Source organism: Bos indicus x Bos taurus, chromosome 22, assembly GCF_003369695.1.
Source record: "Bos indicus x Bos taurus breed Angus x Brahman F1 hybrid chromosome 22, Bos_hybrid_MaternalHap_v2.0, whole genome shotgun sequence".
Lineage (NCBI taxonomy): Eukaryota > Metazoa > Chordata > Mammalia > Artiodactyla > Bovidae > Bos > Bos indicus x Bos taurus.
The window spans coordinates 54,525,528-54,543,944 of record NC_040097.1 but is presented as its reverse complement, the minus strand read 5'-3'; the positions used below and the strand labels follow the sequence as shown (position 1 = coordinate 54,543,944).

General features: G+C 45.5%; 1 protein-coding gene across 2 annotated transcripts in view; it reads right to left on the bottom strand.

The window, feature by feature from the left end:
- Positions 1 to 18,417, bottom strand: part of OSBPL10 (oxysterol binding protein like 10) — a 343,241-nt gene that overhangs the window by 86,039 nt on the left and 238,785 nt on the right. The window lies entirely within an intron of this gene.

Genomic DNA, 18,417 nt, shown 5'->3' with positions numbered 1-18,417 from the left:
CTGTGGGAGGAGGCAAGGGTGGGATGATTTGAAAGAATAGCATTGAAACATGTATATTACCATATGTAAAATAGACCAGCAGTCCAGGTTTGATGCATGAGACAGGGTGCTCAGGAGCACTGGGATGACCCTAAGGGATGGGATGGGATGGGATGGGGAACACATGTACACCCATGGCTGATTCATGTCAATGTATGGCAAAAACCACTACAATACTGTAAAGTAATTAGCCTCCAACTAAAATAAATTAATTAAAAGAAAAAAAAAGTGCGGTGCAAGACGGCATCACCACCCAGACTACGGTGGCATGAAGATGCAGTCTGAGGATGCTTGGCGCACATCTGTCCTGGGATGCCGCAGGCCTGGGATAAAATCCATTCGGGTCCATCTACCCAAAGGTACTTGGCCTCTGCAGCTCTGCACACAAGAGAATTTTAGAACTTTAGACCCGAAGGGGACCATCAGGCCATCCAGGTGTATCTTTTACAGATCTTTGGGAGGTAAAAATAAATACACTAAAAGTAGAAGTCTTGTGATCAACTTTAAGGTCCTTGGACCACAGGAAGGTTATCCGAGACAATGGGCACCCCTGGCTTTGTCTCAGAGCAAGGTTAATTCCTTGCTTTGCTTCCATCTCCTGTCCATCCCTAACTCCTTGGTGGTCCTCCTTGAAGTTCAGGAAATAAAAGTGAAATCTGGGGCTAGCATTTGTGGGGGTGAGACCACACACACAGCAAAACCAGTGCCAACCCACTCTGCCCCTAAAATGCTAGGAGAGCCGTCAACTTCCTTAACACCAGGTGTGTAGGGAGCCAAGAGGAGGAGAAAAACCAGGAGTTCAAGAGCCAGCCCTACTCCACAGCTAACGCTGTGACAAACCAGTTAACCCCATAGTGGCCTGGCTTCAATTCAAAAGCTACAGACAAGCAGTGTTTCCTTGGACAAATCAAGGAGAAAGGAATTTGAGAACTAGAAAAGGACTTGACTGGTGATCTTGTGAAGTGCATCCTCCTCCTGTTTTTATACCTTGTCTTGCTAAACAAGATGATGAGCATAAATTGCATGGCCAGCAAATAAGCAGTCGAGCTGATGTGTGGAGGAGCAAAGGCAGCCCGCCCGAGGTCACAGGTCAGCATTCGAGGCAGGGACCAACTCCTGCTCCCTGGACTCTCACTGTTCTTCAAGCAGCTCCCACAAAAGCCATCCTTACTCTAAAGCAGTTGCTCCTGCTTCGTCACCATCATCCCCAGGAGGATCCTTGTGACCATCATGATGCCACCACCCGGGGAGAAGCCGTACCTCTGCAAGGACCGCTGAACCTGGACACAAAACCCATCCCATACTTGGGCTTCTCTTTCTATTTTCTTTTGAAGACAATATCTCCTATTTCCTATCAGTGTAGTCATCGCCTTAAAAACACATAGTTTGCCCATTGCAATCCTAATTAACCAAAATTGGTGCTGTTACTTCAAAAAGATTTTTTTTAAATAGTGACATTAAACATATTACATGCTCATCCTCTGGCCATGTAAGTTATTTTCTGCTGATTACAGAGGTTATAGCTAGCCATTCTGGCGCCTCAAACAGTACCTGAGGCATAACAGGGGCTCAGTAAGAATTCGTTCCTTCTTCAGGTCTTTGCTGAAGAGCTGCCTTCTTGGGAAAGCTTCCTGCACCACATAATTTAAAATCATCAGTACTAGCATGAAAGCAGGAATCATTCTATCTGTGTGATTCACTGATGGATCCCAAGCAACTATCTGTTGAATGAATGAATGAACCCCCAGGGTCCCTTTCGTTTCACTGAGGTGCAAAAGAATCCATTTATGACACAGAGTCTGCAGGAATCATCTCAGTCAATTAGGACAACACAGCTGAAGATTCAGGAAAAATAATAACTCTGCTATCAGTTTAAGTTTGCCAAGAAAATGGTTAAATTTAACCTCAAAAAGATAAAATGTTTACATACTCATTGACAGTCAACTCTATGGAGAACTGCTAACATTTAGGGAGAAGCTGACTTCGAGCTACTTGTCGTAGTCAGCATTTCTGTAAATTCCTACCATAAAAACTTGTCTCAAAAAGTGATGTGTTGAAAGAGAAGAAGAAAATATAACACCAGAATGTAAATCATATGTTCTTGACTATTACAGAGGATGTCATAATGCTTAAGAGAAAAGGTAAGTAAAATGAAGCTATTAACTATGGAATCCACTCATTTTTTAACTTTTATTTTGTCTTGGACTATAACTGATTCACAGTATTGTGGTAGTTTTAGGTGTACTGCAGAATGATTCACTTATGAATCTACACATATATCCATTCTTTTTCAGATTCTTTTCCCATATAGGTCACCACAGAACACTGAACAGGGTTCCCTGTGCTATACAGTAGGTCCTTGGGGATTATCTATTTTCTATATAGTAGTTGGAATATACTCATTTTTAATCAACAAAAAGAACTATATTCCAATTATATAGCATAGGATAAATAATTATTTCACAAGCATAAAATATGATGCAAATCTCAGGTAAAAAAGACACAAAATTGTGGACACCCCCCCCCCCCGGTGGTTCAGTGGTTAAGAATCCAATTGCAAGTTCAGGGGACACTGGTTCAATCCCTTGTCAGACAGGACTAAGATCCTACAAGCTGTGGAGCTGCTAAGCTCAAGCACCACAGCTACTGAGCGCTCACTCTAGACCCTTTGAGCCACAGCTACTGAGCCTGAGCATCTCAAGCTCGTGCTCTGCAACAAGAGAAACCACTGCAATGAGAAGCCTGCACACCACAGCTAGAGAGTATCCCTCTCGCTGCAACTAGAGAAAGCCCATGTGCAGCAACGAAAACCCAGTACAGCTAAAAGTCAATAAACACAAAGCTGACTCCCCGCATCTCCTATGCTATTACAAGAGAGGCACGCACCCAGAGATGGGCGGCACATACCTACTCTCTGGAAAATATCTGACAGTGTTTATTGAGAGCCTATTTCCAGCGCTAGAGACAGGATGGCCACCTGGAGGGGACGCCAGGACTGGCGGTGGGTGGATTTGTCAGTTACAGTGACTGAAGAACAGCTGGTGCTGAGTGGGAGGGGGCGGGGGTGCCACATGCCCCACAAGTCAGGCCACAGCCCACTCAAGAACTTTCCTGCTCAAAAATGCCAGTAGCACCCCCCTGAGTCACCCTGCGCTAAAGACATGCCAGTGACCAGGCACTGGATGGACTTCAGCATCCTTCTGGTAAACGGAGCACTGAAAGTAAAATGATCCTAGCACAGTGCTCGACATGTTAAGTAGATGCCTAGTGATTCATTTTCTCTCCCTTTTCCATGTGATGTGAAACAGAACTTTAGTCTTCACAGACACAACTGATGCCAACCTTCACTTTCTATTAGCATCATCAGGCTCCAAAAGGAACTGAATGAACTCTGCAAGCAATGCAGGACTGCCAGCCTCACGCTGATGTATCATGGTTATTGCTGCCCGAACATTCCTCAGATAGGGAGGTCCTGAGGAGAACCTCCCATCAGACTTGGGAAGAACAAGTTTTAACCATTCTCATATCTGATTTTAATGAAGGGCACATTTGAGAAGATGTCACAAAGCTGTATGCGACACCAAGTCTCTAAGCGGCTCACTCAGACCTGCAGGTTCCCACAACCTCAACACAAGAATGAAGCGTGGTCAGTGACGGCCACCAGCCTTGGAACAGCCTGAACCACGAATTACATGTATTTCAAATCAGGTTTCTGAACGCTTCTTTATTTTATTCTTTGGCTGCTCCATGAGGCATGCAGGATCTTAGTTCCCCAGGTATCAAGCCAGCGCCCCTGCATTGGAAGTGCAGCCTTAAGTCACTGGATCAACCAGGAGGTCCCTAAACACTTCTTCTGAAGCGCAATATGAACCATGCGTGGTGTTTAAAGACCAGGGCGAACAAAAGGCACACGTTTCATTTCTTGCTGGCATTTCATTTCTACAGTCAGGGGCATCACACCTCGTAACATGGGTGCAAACAGGACCCTCGTCAAATTTCAGAGATCTACTCCCTGAACACATCAACTCCGAGGTTCTAAAATAGATTAACCGTAGGTCAAGTCCAATTTCATAGGGAAGCGGAAACGCTATGATCCATTCCTCATGGTGCAAACAATGGCATATGCTCTGCAAAATCAAAGTGTAGGTTAATGCAAAGAAAGTCAGTGGCCGCAGATTGTATTGTTCTCTTTCAGTGAAGCTGAAACCAAAGCTAAAGGCAAAGACCAAACCCCAATGACATCAGCTCAACAAGATGAGATCTAGCTAACGGAGGACCGGAGAAGCACTGGCTACACTAGCCTCGATCACCTTAGACTGTTCTGACCTGCAAAGCTTGGTGTAGGTTTGGAGGGGAGCCAGAATGGTCCCGTCCTGACAGGTCAGACATCAACAAACACCAGCTCGTCACTCATCCATCCATCGGTAACCAAAGCATCAGCCTCACGCGTGGCTTTCTTAACCTAATGTCACCAGAGCTGCCAGCCTTGTTGGCAGAACCTCCTGGGCTCCCAGACAACCCAGGGCCTTCAGCAATTCAATCTGTCCTGCTTGGGAGGAGACCAAACAATTCAATGTCAACCTCGAGGTGGCCTTGCTTTGGCATTTCTCCTCAGCCTGATGGAACCCCAGAGCCCCTGCTAAGTCTTATGTCTGGGTCACGGATCAGTCCTTGACCACCTTAGGGCAATTTTTTTCACTTGGCCAAAGTCATCACCCAGGCTTACAAGCCAGGCTCCAAAGACCTTAGAACCCAAACTAACTAACCTACTAACTAGCTTGCCATCTCCATTAACATGGATTTACTATTCAACTACCTTCAGTAGCATTACTTTAGTATTTCAGACTCCCCACCCAGACATGACTCCACAGCTCATTACAGAAGTCTCCTAAAATATCCAGCAACATACAGCATGCACCCTAAAACTCACTGCCTGCCTTGCCTCAACATCCTCACCTTGCTGTTTCTGCCAGTCCTGAGCCACTGTTCCTTGATCCCTGTCAAGTCTCTGTTTTGTCAACCAAATTTCTAATTCCCAGATTTTTAAAAAAAAAATTTCATTGGAGTATAGTTGCTTTATAATGCTGTGTTAGTTTCTGCTGTACAGCAAAGTGAATCAGCTGTATGTATACATATAGCCCTCTCTCTTTTTTTTTTTTTAGATTTCCTTCTCATGTAGGTCACCACGGAGCACTGAGCAGAGCTCCCCGTGGTGTACAGTACGTTCTCATTAGTTATCTATTCTACACATAGTGTCAGTAGAGTATGCGAATCAATCCGCATGTCCCAGTTCATCCCATCCCCCTTGACTCTGACACCGCCCCCGCGGCCGGGAGGCACCGCCCCCTGGAGGTTTGTTTCCCCCCCAGTGTGAACCATAAAGCCCCTTTGCTTTGCCACCAGAGGGCAGTAGTGACGCCTGAACAGTGACATTCCCACCTCTCCAGCCTTTTTCCCAGGTGCAGAGTTGGGAACACAGTCACTCCTGGGCTCACCTGAACAATTTTGTCCTTCTTGCTGACTCACTTCCCTCTCAACCGGCCTCCTGTACTCTTGTCTGTCCTTCTGGCTCTTGACACATCTACTGGAATGCTAACCAGCCGAGAGCCTCCTTGAGGCAGGGTTCCAGGTCCCCTTGCACGGCTCTCCATGGTCCCAGGCATGACCCCTCGTAGGCTAGTCCTAAACATCTTATGGACTCCCAGCTCTCCCTCCAGGCTCATCAGGTGAGCAGACAAAGAAAACTCCACGGAGGCAGATCTTCAGACCCTCACTGCTCGGTAGGGGCAGGAGGGTGATGGTGACAGTAAGGAACAAAGATGAGCAGGAGGAAATCAGGTCCTTCTCCAATGGGGCGAGGCTGCCGGCTACACAGATGAGGTGACGATGATGAGGAAGAGCAAAACGACAAAACGTAGGTAGAGAAAGGAGAAACCAAGGTAAAGACCATATTATTCTATATTACAAACCAAGGGAAATTAAAAAATGGGGAAAAGAAGGAAAGATCTCCCCCAAATGGACCATTAGGTGTCTCATGCCCGACTGCACATGTCGACAAACTTCTATAAAAGGTCAGAGAATAAATATTAAAGGTTTTGTAGACCACGGGGTCTCTGTGCTTAGCTCGGCCCCTGCAGCTTGAAGGCAGGCAGGGTCCAAGTGTAAACAGATGGCTGAGGCTGTGCTCAGCATTTAACATCTCGGTTTAGATGTCAGATAATTCTCTTTTCATTCAAGGTGTACTTTTGTTGGCTCTTGGAGCAAGAGGTGATTTTCGAGCCAATCTCGGACATCTTGGCTATCATGGTAGGAGACTCCAGGTCCAGTGTGAATTTTTTAGGAGGCAGTCATATGCCTGGATTGAGCACACAAGCCCTTGCCTACTTTTATGGCCTGTGGCTTCAATGGCGATCTAATTTCAAAGCCTTAATGCTGCTACTTTGATCTGCTTGGTTTGCCTCCTGTCCAAGGCCTCCACTGGTCCCTGCTGGTTGGCCTGAGAGCCCAGGCCTTCCGGACAGAGGACAGGTGCCTGTTTTGGCAGGATCCCCCTTGCCCTGGGCTCTGGGTCAGCGAGGGGAGCCTCAGGCCTGAAATCACTTTTATGCCTTTGGGCATAAGGAGACGTGGGTTCGATCCCTAATCCAAGAGGATCCCACATCCACGGAACAACAAAGCCCATGTACCAGAACTACTGAGCCTACGCAACAGAGTCCACGTACTCAACTACTGAGCCCGCGCACCGTGACTGCTGAAGCCCCCAGGAATCTAGAGCCCGTGCTCCACAACAAGAGAAGCCCCCCAATGAGAAGCCCGTGCAACGCAACTACAGAGTCTCCCCCACCCACCACAACCAGAGAAAAGCCCGCACAACAACGAAGAACCAGCACTGTCAAAAATAAATAAGACAAACCCATAATGTTCCAGAACTATAACATCATAAACAGAAAACAATGCAATCAAAAAATGGGCAGAAAACCTTATAGACATTTCTCCAAAGAAGACATACAGATGGCCAATAGGCACATGGGAAGATGCCCCCACATCACTAGTTATTAGAGAAATGCAAATCAAAACTTCAGTGAGGTACCACCTACAGCAGTCAGAATGCCCGTCATTTAAAAGTCTACAAAGAATCAATGGTGGAGAACGTGTGGAGAAAAGGGAGCCCTGCTACAGCATCGGCGGGAATGTGAGTTGGTGCAGCCACTGTGGAGGACAGTGTGGAAGCTCTTCAGAAAAGTGAAAACAGAATCACCAAAGGTTACAGCAATCCCACCCTGGGGCACGTATTGGGACAAAACTCTAATTCAAAAAAATACCTGCACCCCTGGCCTCACAACAGCACTATTCACAATGGCCGAAACATAGAAACCACCTCAATATCCACGACAGATAAATAAAAACGATGTGGCACATATATACAATGGACTACTTCTCAGCCACATACAAGAACCAAATCATGCCATCTGTAGCCACATGGATGCAACCAGAGACGATCGTAACTAAGTGAAATAAGTCAGAAAGACAAACACCGCATGCTATCATTTGTATGTAGAATCTAAAATATGACACGAATGAACCTACAAATGAAACAGACACAGAATCACGGGCATAGAGAACAGACCTGTGCTTGCCAAAGGGCACAGGAGGGACTGTGAGTCTGGGGTTAGCAGGTGCAAACTGTTATATATAGGGTGGATAAACAAGGTCCTACTGTACAGAAAACTGTACCTAATATCCTCAGATAAACCATAATGCAAAAGAGTATAAAAAAGAATGTGTATACACATGCATAACTGAGTCACCATGCTGTACAGAGGAAATTAACACAGCATTGTAAATCAACTATACTTCAATTTTAAAAAAAGAACTACGAGATCATAGTATTCATGGCCAAAGGAATCTATGACTGTAGATTCAAAATCAAAACCATTTTTCAGGCAGGAAACCTGGGTTCAGAGAGGCTGGGGATCTGTGCTGAGGTCACACAGCTTCATCTGGAGTGGCAGCCCTCACTCTCCTCCTCAGGGGCCTCTTCACTACGAGGCACAAGCTGATGTACTTCCTCCTCTTTCCTTCTCATATTCTGAAAGCAAAATAGCCCTTTTGCCTCAGAAAACAACTACAGTGACTCAGCCCAGCCTTCTCACCACCTGGAGACACCTAGTATCTGTTTTTCTCATTAAAAAAAGGCTGACTTACTCCCTCAACCACTGTCCCAACAAAATTACACAGTAAATATAGTTCTAAAAAGGGAAGTAAACATTACCTGAAATCCTACTTCCCAGACATAGGCCCTAACATTCTGGTATTGCTCTGACTCTCCCAATTTACACACACACACATGCAATGTTAATTTATCTATCAGGATCTTTAGATCTAATTTTACCACGTGGAATGCATCATTTCTTACGGCTGACAGTTACTTCAAAATACGCCACTGGGGGTTGAAGGCAGAGACAGTATGAAATGATAGTGGGTTGGGAGATGCTAAAGCTGTTGATAGTGACATGGAGGTTTAATATTGCCGTCCCTAATGTTTTTATGTTTGAAAAATTTCAAACTAATGAGATTTTTTTCAATAGGAGGAAAATACATTGTTATGGGTTGAACTGTGTCTCTCCCAACTTAGTATGTTGCCATCATAACTCTCATAGCATAAATGTAACATTTCTGCAAGGGGAAGTATAGCCTTTATTTTGTAAAAACTTTGAATTATAATCTATAAAAAGACTGAATTGCTGTGCTGTACACCTGAAACTAACATTGTAAATTAACTATACCTCAATAAAACATGTATTAGAAAAATACAGGAGTTTCTTGAAGATTAAAGGTGTTGAACAACCAACTCTCAGAAAGGCCAAGAGCAAGGCTGAGATTAGGGGACACTCAGCGGCAGTTCTGCGGCAGTTCATGGGGTCACAAAGAGTCGGACGTGACTTAGTGACTGAACCGCAGCGGCAGCAGCAGCAAAAGCCTGAGGAGCCCCGTCCAGGGCCTGCCAGGAAGGGCTCCAGCTTGCTTCCACATGTGCATGATTCCGATCACATTTTTCTCAGGAAGGAAATTATTAATATGATTGGATGTTACCCAGGAGTTTCAATCCTTGCTGCAATCATTCATAGCAGTGAAAAAGTCTCTCTTTTTTTTTTTTTATAGAGGTCATCAGGTTAAAATCCAGTCATTACAGTGGGTCCTAGTCCAATATAGTGTCCTTATAAAACAGGTAAATTATGACAAAGACACACACAGAGGGTGAATGAGAGAAGCCATGGGAGACCTGGATCAGACCCTCCGAGGCACCAACCTGCCAATGCCTGGACCAGCAGCAGGAGACAAAGCAGCCAGTTTGTGGTACTTTGTTACTGCAGCCCCAGGAAGCTGATACATCACAGATGTCTTAATTTAGTGGCTACCCCGTGGAAGAGCTTTTTCATTCCAAAGGCAACGTCAACCCTGGCTCTGGAGCAGAGGCTCCTTGCATGCAATGTTACCCTCGTGTTTTCTCAAGGGATTTTTACTAAAGGAAACGTGAGATCGAGAATGCATTTTCAGAATGAGGAATCTAGAAAAATGGTACGAATAGACCTATTTGCAGGGCAGGAAGGCAGAAGCCGAGAACAGACGTGCAGAGGTAGGAGAGGGTGGGCTGAACCGGGGGAGCATCACTGACACATACGCTACCGTGTATAGAAAGAAGAGCTGGTGGGAAGCTGCTGTCTAGCACCGGGAGCTCAGCCTGGTGCTGTGATGACCTAGAGGGATGGCGTAGGTGGGGGCGGAGTGGAGGATGTTCAAGAGGGAGGGAATATATGCATACATACAGCTGATACATTTCACTGTACAGCAGAAACTAACACATTATGTGAAGCAATTATACTCCAACTTTTTAAAAAAGGTAACGGAAGATGGTGATACACAGGTTAAAAGCATTACTTTTTTGAATTCTATGTGTTTGCACTGAATGTTACCAAGTTGACAATGAGGGGTGCCAGGTATAAAAGGAATCATCTCTTGCTGTCAAAGAAACAGGCCAACAGGACTGTGAGTAGAAGGTAAGGGGTCAGGGAATAATTGTCTCATTCATCCCTCATTGCTTGACAGCTCCTGCCTCCCTCGCACAGACACGGCCCCGACAGGGTGCTAGGTGCAGTGAAGGCGTACAAGGCTGGCCTCCCCGGCACAAAGGCCAAGACGGGGCTCTGGTGGGAGATCCACCCACTGCTTTTCTTATAAATATCTTTTTTTTTTTTTAACAAAAGCCATACTTATCCAGGAAAAACATTTACCCATAACACATAGAGAAATAAACTTTAAAATTTAGGCAAATATACTTAGAACATTTTGATGTACAAATGTGTTCTTTGACTTTTTACAAAAGGGGTTGCATACCATAATACTGCTTTTTTTTTTTTTTTTTTTTGAGATGCCAGTCCAGGTTCGATGCACGATACTGGATGCTTGGGGCTAGTGCACTGGGACGACCCAGAGGGATGGTATGGGGAGGGAGGAGGGAGGAGGGTTCAGGATGGGGAACACATGTGTACCTGTGGTGGATTCATTTTGATATTTGGCAAAACTAATACAATTATGTAAAGTTTAAAAATAAAATAAAACAACAACAACAACAACAACAAAGAACAGAGTGAGAACTCCACAAACAGGCAATAAGTATAAAAAAGAACTGATTATAATGGAGGAATACAATAACTGACATGAAAAATACAGCAGATGAGTCAAGAGATTGGATGATTCAGAGGACAGATCAGTAAGCTGACACACAGAGCAGTGCCGGTGCACTGGGCGGACCCAGAGGGAGGGGGCGGGGCCTCAGGACGGGGAGCACATGTGCACCCGTGGCGGATTCATGTCAGTGTAGGGCAGAACCACTACCGTACTGTAAAGTAATCAGCCTCCAATTAAAATAAATACATTTTTATTTAAAAAATAATAATAATACTGCTTTTTAAATTCCATCTGCTCTGGTGCTCTGCCAAGTCGCTTCAGTCGTGTCCAACTCTTTGCGACCCCATAGACGGCAGCCCATCAGGCTCCCACCTAGCTAGAATCCTCCTAGCAGTGCAGGGGATGAAGTTCAGTCCCTGGTCAGGGAACTAAGATCCTACATGCTGTGGAGTTATGAAGCCCACACACCAGTGAAGATCCAGTGCAGCCAAAAACCCTGTGTATTCTCAGCAGTGTATGAGCTGTCTTCTTCCTCGACAGTCTCTAAAAATCTCCTTTTTCTCATAACCAATTGCTGCTGCTGCTAAGTCGCTTCAGTTGTGTCTGACTCTGTGCAACCCCAGAGACTGCAGCCCACCAGGCTCCCCCGTCCCTGGGATTCTCCAGGCAAGAACACTGGAGTGGGTTGCCATTTCCTTCTCCAATACGTGAAAGTGAAAAGTGAAAGTGAAGTCGCTCAGTTGTGTCCAACTCCTAGCGACCCCATGTACTGCAGCCTACCAGGCTCCTCCGTCCATGGGATTTTCCAGGCAAAAGTACTGGAGTGGGGTGCCATTGCCTTCCGTAGACCAAAAAAAAAGAACCCCCCGAAGCTAAAACCAGTGTTTTGGGTTTTCTTTTTTTGCTTTAATCCACTGCCCATGTTCCTGAATAATCTGGGGTTTCAAAAAACGTTAAGGAATTTCCACATCCAGCAATGAGTAGTAAATAAGCCCAAGAGACCTAATGTACAGTATAATGAATATAGACAATAATACTGTACCATAATCAACCTTGCTAAGTGACTAGAACTTAATTATTCCAAGCACTAAAAAGAAAGGGTAATTATGTAACATGACAGAGGTGCTAAATATTGCTACAATGGCAATGCTATTACCCCATACACATGTATCAAATTAACAGGAGATGCACTTTAAATTTACACCATGACATATACACATATGTCAAATATTTTGAACAGAAAAGCAGTTTCCACATCCAGTCAAGAAAATTCAAGCAAAATAAGATGAAAGGGAGTCCAGGGAGCACGTTTCCTTGGTGAGAGTGGAATCAGCCATGTGGATGCTGGGTGGGCACTCCAGTAGGGTGGAAGACAAGATGGTCCCAGCAATGGATGGAAAGTTACACACAGCCCTGGGAAGGGAGGGGAAGGATGACCAGGAGAATCCAGAGATTCAGAAAACTCAGAAGAGGGACCTCCTGGTGGTCCAGTGGTTGAGAGTCTGCCTGACAGTGCAGGCGACACAGGTTCGATCCTTGTCCGGGAAGATTCCACATGACCCAGGGCAACTAGGGCCGTGTGACTACAGCCCACACAAGAGAGGCATCACGATGAGAAGCCCGAGCCCCTCCGCAAGAGAGCAGCCCCCGCTCACCGCAACTAGAGAAAGCCCTCTCACAGCGATGAAGACCCAGCACAGCCAAAAATAAATTTTTTAAAAAACTCGTAAAGAAAGCTCATGAAGCAGCTATAGTTCTCTTCTAAAAAGTCAAGGATAAGGAAACAATAGGAAATAATGCCTGACCCTAAACCCTGTCCAGCTGCCTGCTCTGCTCCCAGGACCCACCAGATAAGGGAAGGACTGTGCACCTTTGCCAAGCTCGCCGAGGCCCTGCATCTGATGTGGATCCAGCCTCTGAGCTGAAGAGGAAAGCAGAAAGCAGCTCCTGGCTTTCCCACACTGTTCTTTCTCAACCTCTCCACCTACTTGCAGTACAGAAGCCACGCTGGTCACAGGCAGTAACATGAAATAGGCCCAGGGTCATTTCACCTCCAGGTCAAGGGGAAGGTGAACAGTGTACAAAGTGCTCCTACACTCATCGCCTTTCACCTCCGCCTCTGCCTTGCTCACCAGGCAGGCTGGTCGTTGTGGTACGCCACCCTGGGACCCAAGTCATGACCCACGCAGCTGGAGATGTGAGCACTGAAGTCCCCTGTCCCGAAGCCAAAATTCTCTGCCTGTCTGCCTCACTCCCAGGAGGCGCACAGAATGGCAATGCTCTAGACATCTCATGATCACAGCACATGCACGCACGTGTACAGACACACACACACACTCTCATGGCGTGGCCTTCTGCCTGAAAGAAATTAGATGCAACTCCACTGAATTGAAGTAGAACAAGTTAGACCACATACTCTTCCTGGGTAAAACCCCCAGAAAAGAAATCGTGATTCATAAACAAAGCCTCAACAACAAAGCGTAAGCATGTATCCTGAAAGTGGTGTGAAGTTGCACGCAGAAGTCCTCTCATCAGAAACTTAAATATACATCATGTTTAAAGATACACATACACACACCCACACCCACACCCATGTAAAAACCAAAACCTAAAATGCCACTTTACAGATCCACACCGTCAGCCTTCCAGTTGACCCACCATTTCTCAGCCGTTGCTGGCTGGTGAATCAGGTTTCTATCTCTTGCAGAATGAAACCTTACAACCAAACATCAATGAGTATGAAATTAATGGAGTCTGCTCTACCTTTGTTTACACTCATATTCCATATCCATGCTCAACCTATCTCAAAGAACCTCTAAGTTTCTGAAGTATTCAGTCTGCATTTGGGGAAATTCTTTTATGTGGGGGAGAGAAGGTTGTTCTAAGAATTCCTGGGGGTGGGGGGGAAGCCAACAGATATCTATATCAGACTTCAGGATGGTAGCATATACTTATCTCAGACTGGGCCACCGCTCTACCTACTAAAAAGCCTGCTTCTTCTTTTAAAACTTAATAGTTGTTTTTAGTTCAATCATCTACCCAAACCAGCAGACAAGAACATGACAACACAGCTCTTTTCTAGCTAAAATTAATTTCACTATTGCCAAGAACTTTCAGGAAAGAAATGTTTCTCCAAAGGGCACTTGAAAGAGGGGGAAAAATTGGACAAGAACTTCACGCCTCCAGGCAAATCCTTTATAGCATCTGAGCCCTGACATATGAAACTCTGGAGAGAGAAATGCATTTATCAGGAGTCTGCTTTCATTTTCTGGAAGAGAAATTATGGTAAGGGATGAGCCACCAGTAATTAGTATTAATTGTATCCCCACTGGGTAAGTGACATTGCAGCCACCATTCTAAAGAGAGGACACAATTCCTGCACACAACAGCTTACAATGTAATCCCCAAAGTGCTAAAATACGAGCCAGAATATGACAACATACACTATGCTTTACTAAAGAGCCGACACCCCTCACAGGTGCCTGCCTGGAAATGGCTTTCATGTCATGGAGATGAACGGGCCTGGATCCATTTTTACTCCTTCCCCGCTCTTCCTCACGACTCTGGCACCCACTTTTTAAGGAAGTGGAAGAGTGTGTAGTCCGTGGCCACTATTAACAGGAATAAACACACAAAGGCAAACTTGCAATCATTTCCATACCTGCCCATCTTGAGATTCCGAGCGTACCAATGAGATTGATCACTTAATCCGTGACCATACGGCATCTCATTCATCAGAGGACTCCATTCACAGGAGATACCTGACGAATGCCGATGGACGGACAGATGGATGAATGGATGGGAAGGAGGGAGGAAGGGAGGAAAGGAAGGGCGGGATGGTGGAAGGATGGATGGGGGAAAGGAAGAGAAGGAAGGAAGAGGGCAGTGAGGAGGAAGGAGGGAGGGAGGAGAAAAGGCAGGAGGAGAGGGGAGAAGGGGAATTGAGAGAACAGGGCAGGAAGGAAGGACACAGTGACACGGGTTCAGAAAGTGCGGACCCACTGGCAAGGCCCTCCAGCAAATCTGAGAACTCCCCTCAAGCGACCCTCATCTGGAGCTGCTCCTTCTGCCTGAAGGATAACGGTCATTGCCCTCTGCATCCTGCAATGCTGGAGCTACAGCCTGGAGGACAGGGGAAGCAGGACGCTTTAACTGCACATGAGGCGTCTATCTCCAGGCACACGACTGCCCCACGTTTCTTACAGCCTCTAAATTAATCTGCACGTCCCTGGGAAAAACAAAGCCCTACCTGAGGGGGCTCTAGCCTCCACCACGAAATGTTGGTTTCCCGATTGTCTTTTTTTTTTTTTGAAGTATAGTTGATTTACAATGCTTCGGGTGTACAGAAAAATGATTTGGTTATACGTATTTATATACTTTTTCAGATTCTTTTCCATTATAAGGTCATTGCAAGACACTGAATGTAGTTCCCTGTGCTACAGTGTTCTTTATTTTATATAATAGTGTGTATCTGTTCATTCCAAATTCATAATTTATCCCTCCCCCTCACATTTCCCCTTTGGTAACCATAGTTTGTTTTCTATGTCTGTGAGTCTATTTGTTTTGTGAATTAGTTCACTCGTATCATTTTCTTTAAGATTGCACATATAAGTAATATCATATAGTATTTGTCTTTCTCTGCCTGACTTACTTCACTCAGAATGATTACCTCAAGATTCATCTGTGTTGCTGCAAAAGGCATTATTTCATTCTTTTTTATGGCTGAGTAGTATTTCATTGTACCATATCTTATCCATTTATTTGGTGATGGACATCTAGGTTGCTTCCATGTCCTGGCTGTTGTAAACAGTGCTGCTATGAACATTGGGTGCGTGTGTATTTTCAAATTATGGCTTTCTCCAGATATATGTCCAAGAGAAGGATTTCAGGATCATATGGTAGCTTTATTTTTACTTTTTTTTTTTTTTTTTTAAGGAAACTCTATCATGTTCTCCATAGTGGCTGCACCAATTTATCTTCTCACCAACAGTGTGTCTCCTGGTGGGAGATTCTCTTTCTTATGACCTCATCTTAGAGGTTGGTTTCACCAGGTAGCCTTCCACCATCTCCAGAAAGCTCACAGTGCTCATCGCCATAGAACACATCATGGTTGTATCTAAGTAAGGTGCTGTTATTAGTTGACTCCTCTCTCTGGCTCTTAGGGAGCTCTGATCTCCATGAGGATGAGGACCTTGGCTCTTTTGTTCACTGCTGTTTCTCTAACATCTAGGAAAGTTCTGGCAAACCTCAGGCAAAAAAAATACTAGTGGAAAGAATGAGTGAATGAAGAGATGAAGGGGAACACCCAGGCATCTCCTGAGAGTAGTGTTTTCCCTGCTTCACAGGCACAAGAGAAGGTGAGAATTTGAGAAGCATCTGCATGAAGAAAAGGTCCAAACACCTTCTGAGTGACAGCCATGAGCCTTCAGAATGGACACGGGAAGGAGGCACCATGCCAGTTCTGGGGACAAACAGGAGCGGGTGAACTGTTTACCGACAATATCATGTCGGAGAACTGCAGTGGTCAAGGGACAAGGTTTCACCCTCTGCTCACGTGCCTCTCAGGTCTGGCAAGCATGGTCATAGAGAGCCTTTAGTAGCAAAGAGCAGAAATGCACCCATATTAGTTCAAGGAGAAGGGAACCCACTGGTTGGATACAGGGTAGAGGTGCCCAGTATCTACCAGAAAGGACCATCCTCTGTGGCAACATCACAGTTTCCCTTCTGTATCCCTCTGGTCGCCCTGGGCTCTGAGGTCTGCACCTTCTCTCACTCCTCATGCTCAGATGAAAACTTCCCACACTTGGACGCATCCCAGGAGAGCCCCTGGAGTCACACTGACCCCATCTCACATGGCTGGCTTCTCGTCTCTCCTCATTCAGATTCAAGAGAAATCTGAATTCAAGGACCAGATGACCATCCTCGTCCAATCAGCAGATGCGGGGGATGTAAAGAATGATGCCATGTGACGCCACAGCCCTGCACGCATGGACCTCCCCTTCAGAACGGGCTCTCCCCTGGACTCACTTCTCCCTGATTGTGGTATAAGATTCTGATATGCATGATACAAGGATGTACACTATTTACAAATCCCCTAAAAACTCACTTCACAGGAAAATGTACGTCTCAACTGGAACAGCAGTCAACACTTTCATCCAAAACACTTAATTCAATGCTGAGGTGCTGGCCTACACTTAATGCATGCGCGACATGACTGCCTCACCTGCACAGATTCCTGGAGGGTTCTAGACGTTTACTAACTCCTTCAAAGGCGTATGATAAAAACCCATCTCCAACTGAGCGCAGACCTCACCCCCAAGCTCTCTCTTATCTGTGACACCATCTCATAATGCAAGGTCAATAGGACCCCCCAGGTTAAAGGGGGTTTATCTATTTCTTTATTTTAAAATATTTATTTATTTAGCTGTGTCAGGTTTCAGCTGCAGCACACAGGATCTTTGATCTTCACTGCAGCATGTGGGATCTAGTTTCCTGACCAGGGATCGAACCCAGATCCCCTGCACTGGGAGCTCAGAGTTTTAGCCACTGGACCACCAGGGAAGTTCCTTTAAGTTCTTGAGGTCAAGGGGGCAGCCCCACGGCCGTGTGTCCTCAGCACCTGGCTAGTTTTCGATGGTGCTCTGGCTAAATGCATCCCCAGGTTTGCGCCACTGCTTCAGTTTCCAGACTTGTGCTTTCACAGTAAAAATGCTCTGCCTCCGCTGTGTTTGTGTCAGTAGCTGGGGCTGCCTAATTTAGGCAAAACTGGGCATTTACAGAAGGAAAAATGCATTTTTTTCTTCAGTTCAGATAGTTTGAGATAACTATCTCCCTCTAGGCCTACCTGTGTACTGTTAATTTACCAGCTTTAATCTCATCTTTTAGAAATTGTACAGTATTAGCAACTCTTCATATTTTACCTCCAGTTTCCCAACTGTAAAATAAACAGGCTGTAATTCTTTCCACAACTTCAATGTAAACACATATTTCATCCTAGGGATCAACTGACTTTACTTTCATGGGCTTCCCTGGTAGCTCAGCTGGTAAAGAATCCGCCTGTGATGTGGGAGACCTGGATTCGATCCCTGGGTTGGGAAGATCCCCTGGAGAAGGGAATGGCTACCCACTCCAGTATTCTGGCCTGGAGAATTCCATGGACTGTATAGTCCATGGGATCACAAAGAGTCAGATATGACCGAGCGATTTTCAGTTTTCGTGTACATGTAGTAGCAATAGAAGGAGCAAAGGTAGCCCTTGGCATGAAGAGATACTCATGCTTCTGACTGTATATGTTACCCTCCACCCTACTCCAAAGCAACAAGAAACAAAAAAGTGAGACTTCCCTGGTGGTCCAGTGGTTAAGACTTCACGCTGCAGGGGACGCAGGTTCCATCCCGGGTCAGGGAACTGAGATCTCACACCACGTGGCATGGGCCAACAAAAGAACAAATAAAACTACTTATCTAAAAGACGCCATTTCCTCTAGTAAAAGAAAAGTTAAAGTATTGCTTCACACTTCAGTACAGGCTAGATTCTAACAGAGCTGCATTTATTAACAACTTCCCCAGCTTTGACACTGGTGAATCTGAAGAGCTCTGACCATTTTTACCCTCTCCAATGCTGCCCCCTGCTGACAAAGCATGGACACTTTGGCCAGACACACCCCTCCTGCCCCCACCCTGGAGAAAA